The sequence below is a fragment of the Lathyrus oleraceus genome, chromosome 5, assembly GCF_024323335.1.
Source record: "Lathyrus oleraceus cultivar Zhongwan6 chromosome 5, CAAS_Psat_ZW6_1.0, whole genome shotgun sequence".
NCBI classification, from domain to species: Eukaryota; Viridiplantae; Streptophyta; class Magnoliopsida; order Fabales; family Fabaceae; genus Lathyrus; species Lathyrus oleraceus.
In genome coordinates this window covers 370,346,461-370,352,715 of record NC_066583.1, presented here as the reverse complement: position 1 = coordinate 370,352,715, position 6,255 = coordinate 370,346,461, and the positions used below count along the sequence as shown (strand labels likewise).

The window sequence follows — 6,255 nt, the reverse complement described above, 5'->3', positions numbered from 1 at the left end:
CATATTTACAAAGGCTCTGGATGCTACTCAGTTTGAAAACTTAAGGGGCAAACTGGGAATATGTCTTTCTGAGACCTTATAGCAATCACTGAGGTTTGGAATGTACTTGTTGGAACTATGTTCTGATTGGTCAACAGATCATAGCTTTACCACTTGCAACAAGTGTGGCAACAAGAGGGTAAGGAGACACCCTAACGTGAGAAGGCCTATGCACCTGCAGGAATTCAAGGACGTTGTTCATGCAGGAGTAGTTTTGGATGTCAGAAACAAAGTCATGGCATCTGATATGGTTGTACCTACAGTAAAGCAAAAGTGGGTGATTACTTGATCAAAGCTGTGAAGCAAGATCAAGTGGGTACTAACTTGGTTGAAACTGTGAAGTAAAACCAAGTCTGTAAGTCTGTCATTTTTTTCTGTTTATGTTGTTGGCTTTGGCAACATTTGTGACAAAAAGGGGTAGTAACAGGTGATACCCCAGACAACAGATTGGTCTGTGAAAACAGACGTTCATGACAGATTCGAAGATTCCCCCCCCCCCCCTGCAGCAGCTGATGTGTACTGCTTTGTGAAGTTTTTATTTAACTTCCATGTATGTGAGTGTGCTGTCACTCTGAGTATATTAGCTAGGTTTATTTCCTGCTAGATGTGTGATTCCGCTGCTATGAACTCTGTTATGGGGATCAAAGCGTTTTAGCCAAAAATTTGCCAAAGGGGGAGTTTTTAGGTGTTTAATTGGCTGCATTATATGGTAAAACACTAGCTGGATTCTAATGTCTTGACTGATGTCATGACATGGTGTGGTTGTGTGACTGCATTGTAGGTTAGAATATCTAACTGTACTCTGATGTCTTGACTGATGTCATGACACACTTGAGTAGTTACTGCAGGATTAGCTAATACAGGATTTATTGAATGTCAAACTGGATACTGTGACATTCATCCCTGTCAGCAGATACTGAGGAATAGAACAGTTGGTGTTCTGTTAGAGCTCAGTATTCATTTGCAGTCTGGTTATCAAGGAAAAACCAAACCTGGCATAAGGCCTACTGTATGAATGTCAAACTGGATGTTATGACATTCATCATGGACAGTATACACTGAATAATAGACAGAGTGGTGTTCTGCTACACTTCAGTATGTTTCTTAGTTTGTTCTCCAAGAGGATAACAGAACTAACTTAAGGCCAAATGTGTAAATGTCAAATTGGATACTTTGACATTTATTAATGTAAGTTGTTACTGTAGTATGGTCATTTTGGTCATGTACAGGTCAGCAAAATTGTACAGTCTGTTTTCTAGAAAAACAGACTCAGCATATGATCCTTGATGTCAAGCTGAATGTCGTGACATTCATTCCTGATAGCATATGCTATATTGTAGGTTGTTCAGTTTTCTGTTTCAGCTTTTTCTTGGGTTATTCTTCAGGAAGTCAACAGCTTAGAGAAAAACCAGGAAATCAACAACCAAGCTACATTTAATGAACCTAACAAATAGCCTATTTGTTAGTAACCTAGATATTGAATTTATGGGAACTCGCGTGACCTTAAATTCAGGAGAATACAAGTGCAAAAGCCCAGGTACTGCAATATAAAAGGAAGTCGTTCCTTCATTCAGTTTCGGGGATTTTGAGGCGTGAAGATTAAGTGTGTCCATCATACTTCACTGCTGTATTTTTGTGAGTCTTGTATTAGACATATCTTGTAAGCCAAGCCTTTATCACGTTGATGATTGTTTTGGTATAGGGTGTTCATTGAGTTGTAAGTGTTGTGTCGCTCAAAGCTTTTAAGCGTGAGTGTTGTGTATCTTGATTAAAGTTGTTAAGCACAATCAAGAGTTGTTTGAAGTGTGACTTCACAAGTGTCTTTAATAGGAATTAAAGGTAGTAATCACTGAGGTGATTGAGGGGGAGTGAGTAGGAACTCTGATCTTAGAGTAAGATTGAAATTGCATTGGGTAGGGATTAAGTGACGAGTTGTAAACGGGTGAGTTTAGCTTTGAATTAATACTACTGATAGTGGATTTCCTCCCTGGCTTGGTAGCCCCCAGATGTAGGTCATGTTGGACTGAACTGGGTAAACAATTACTTGTGTTATTTACTGCATTTACTGTTAAGTTCTGCATAATTCTTGTCTGTGCAGAATTGGATGTCATAACAACCCGTGTGACATCTAAAGTCTGATAACTAGAATTTCATAATATTCTCTTGGAAATCAGCTGCAAGATTTTCTCCATAATAATAGGAACAAATCTATAATATATCCTAAAAAGTCTCAAAAGATCCTTTTTATGAAATCAAATCAAATTTGCAATGTTCCTAAAACATCCTTAATTTGTTGCGCATATAAGAGAACTAGAATCATCATAATCTCACATTTTAAAATCAAATCTTCAAGGATTCACACTTGCAGACCTGAACAAGTGTATTGGTGTAAGATGTCATAACATCTGTCAGGACATCAGTCTACAAGGAACATAAGAAGCACTTGTTGTACAGTTGTTCAAGATGTCATGACACCTTGTTTAACATTAGGTTGTGATACATGTTTTCCAAAATGAAACATGTTTTACCAAAATTGTTGCTAATCATAAAAACACAGAACTAACAATCTCCCTCTTTGGAAAATTTTGGCTAAAACAACCTTTGCATCATATAGCTGGAGAAAAGATAAAACAACAGCAATAATCACAAGCACAAAAACCAAACACTTGGTATAACACTAAGACATATCAAAGGCACACACAACAGAAATAAGTAGTAGAAACTCATCCTCATAGAAAAGACATAGAGAGAAATAAACTCTCACACTCCAAGCCTTCTTCAAACATAAAATATCAAGACATTCTTTATGACATCGCAGCAAGCACACAACAACCTAAGCAGAAGCAAAATTCTCTGAAACAAAATGTCAAGACATTCTGTCTGACATCACAGTAAATACACAACAACCTTGGTACAAACAAATCAAACTCCCTCTGAATGTCATGATCAGTAACACATAAATAACTCCCATTGTTATACAGGAAACATACTCCCCCTCAAAAAAATAGCCTTCACATAAAGAATAAAATAAATCAAGAGCACAACTCTTCACTATCTACTCCCCATTTTTAGTCAGAATATGACAAACCAAGCAGACATTCATCAATGGAAGCAAAATAATAGAGCAAATTAGTAGAAGAACATGTGAATTATAGGTACACACCATAACACACAGAGGTGCAATATTTAGTGCAAAGGCCCATCTCCCCCTTTGGCAAATTTTGGCTAAAACAACCAAAGCACAATAAATCTAGAGAAAGGAATAAAACCACAAACACAAGTTACATGGAAAACATGTAAACTTTGTACAAACTGCAAACATAAAATATATCAGAGATAATTATGCAGTTACATAACAGACAGGTTATGTACTCCCCCTGTCACACATAATCGGGACTCCCCCTTAAGGGAACATCCAAACAATATGAAATGTCCAAGTTCAAACATCAGAGGCATATGCAACAGAAAAAAAATAAGCCTAAAAAATAAGAGAAACCAAAGTTTCAAAAAAAACTTCAGGCAAGATGTCAGAACATTTGGTTTGACATCTGCACAAGTACCAGCAGTAGTATCAACATTCACTACAGTAAAAATAGGCATGATAAGCAATCATGCACACACAGAACTCCAATAGCAATAGAAACACCAACAAGCATGAAAAATTATCATGCTCCCCCTGAATAGTTGCATACACCAAGCAATCACAATAACTACTTTCCCCTTAGTAGTAGTACAGTCTTATCATAACATGTTAATCAACATGTCAAGACATGTGGCATAACACCAGAACAAACATAAAATATACTAACAAGCACACATATTGCACACAATAGAATAGCAGGTGGAAGCACACAAACTGAACACATTCACGTGGTCTTCCATCTCTTTCCCCTGTCAAAGATCTTTCTGCATTCCTTGCACTTGTCACATGTTTTAGGAGTGTTGACACAAAAATTCCTTGTCACCACCTTAGAACACGTCTTCTTGAAACTAGTCTTTTGCAGAGATCTCTTTTTCCAACTTTTGACAGGTTTCACCATAGCACTTTGCTTATGCATCAGAACATGGAGGACAGATAAAGAATTATTGCATTCCTCCCCATTTGTAATTGCTATAACTCCTCGATAGTGCAAGTTCCAATCTCGTTGTATATGTTTTCAATTTGATTTTCTTTAAACATAAAAATAAGTTGTTCCTTGTTATCCATATGATCCAGAGTAACAACCTTTCCTTCAACAAGATTCTTGATTAGTTGACTATAACTATCAAGGTTCTTTTTCCAGTCATGTTGAATAAAGTATCTGATAGAGTTCAAATTTTCACCATATAATATTATGGCATCCTGTTTGACATCAGTTCCCTTCAACATTAGTTTAGAGAGACTTTCTCTGATTTCAGCTTCAGTAGTACACCAAGAAGCACATGTTTGCTTCTTATTGATCTAGAAAAACAGACTGCTCCTTAGGGCATAACCTCCATCATCATTTGATATTTTCTTATTGGATTCAGTGATGTCTTCTTTATTAGGGAGTCTTGTGACCAATTACTTGGATTGTTCTTCTTCCCTTCAATAGGGAGACCTTTGCTGGCTTGAGAACTCACTGATTCAGTGCTTGTGAATTCACACATCTCCTCTCTTATTGTCTCATCAATCTGCTTATTTTATTTCAAAGGGAAGTTGGTTATGAACTTCAGTTGTAGTTAACTGTTAGTTTGAATTCCATCATAATTCAATTATGTTGTCATTCCCGGTTAGAAGTTGTTGTACCGGGTTGTTTGCATTGCCTTAGGACAGTTGTGATTTGGTGCTGCATTCTTGGCTTACTGTGACACTCAACTTGTTCTTTTGGATCAGAATGTGCAGGTTGAGTTATGCATTGCACGTGTGACTCGTGAGCTTTACGTTTCACTTATTGGTTCTGCAGGGTAGTCCCTGAAATTTGTTTTAGACAGTTTTTACACTGAGTTATTTTGCCAACATAACAGATGTAGGGGTCATTTTGCTATCATAAAAAGTATGCTTGTGAGAAGGTTAGTACTGATATTAGGATTAGGAGTAGATTGGATTACTTAAAGCTTGAACAGTTGTTGAAACTAGGAACTATTTCAAATCGTATGCCATGTTAATTGTTAGGAGTTATTGTTTGTTAGTTGGATAGATTCAAATCCTGTTGGATATGCAAACTAATTATTGTTGTACAGACTCGTTATCCTTGTTGTGTTATGAAATTAAGCTTGAATTGAAAAATTAATTGTTAATGAGGCCATAAATTATTGGATGGAGTGGTGTAGTTTTATCATGTGCATGCTGCAATGCTCATGTTAATTATATGAATTCTGGTTTGGTTTGGTTATATGCATGGTATTAACAGGTTGAAATTGGTTATTATAGGGTTGGTGCACTCATGACCTTGGCTTGGCATGGAATGAAGAACCATCAAGACTTTTGGAGACTTACAAGGATGAGGATAATGAACAAAATGTAGAATTTAGAGTTAGGATTTGTGAATTGTTTGTGAATGGTATTGTAAATGTAAACTATTGGTTTCAAATATGGATTAAAATTTGAATGGAAATGTTGTAATTGAAAAACATGAATGAGATTAAACATTAATAAACATTATTAATCTTGAAAAGTCAATTGAAATGGGCTTGGAAAATTAAATGAAATGATTTCGAAAAGTTAAGGTCAAATGGTTTCAAATGTTAATTTAAAGTTGGATTTAAAAAGTTAATTGTGAAGTTGGATATTTAAATGGATTGGATTGATATTTGAACACAATTAAAAATTAAAATAAAAAATGGTAAAATAATTTCTTAAACCAATTAAAATCGACTTGAAAAATCCAACATTCATCAAAATTAATTAGTTTAAAATTAGAATCAATTAAAATCAATTTAAAAGTCAAATTAAACTAAAATTGAAATTACATTACTAATTTGTAATTAGATTTAATTTGAAATTAATCAATTAAAAATTAATTAAAATTAAATTGAAAATAAAAAAATCAATTAAAATCAAATCAAAAATTCCAAAATTCAATCGATTAAAATTAATTTAAAATTAGAATCAATTTGAGATTGAAAATCAATAAAAACCAAATCGAAATCCCAAAATTATCTTGAAAGAAGCATAACATTGTGATGTATATAACAACGATGTGAGTCGAACGGGCATAGACAATGATCAATGTTATCAAAGTCAAGACAATATGG

General features: G+C 34.9%; 1 long non-coding RNA gene across 1 annotated transcript; it reads left to right on the top strand.

Moving 5' to 3' along the window:
* The first annotated feature begins 3,958 nt into the window (after positions 1 to 3,958).
* On the top strand, positions 3,959 to 5,615 carry LOC127084819 (uncharacterized). The gene is made up of 2 exons (XR_007788800.1): positions 3,959 to 4,143; positions 5,432 to 5,615. It is a non-coding gene; the product is annotated as an uncharacterized LOC127084819 (long non-coding RNA).
* Positions 5,616 to 6,255: the final 640 nt, after the last annotated feature.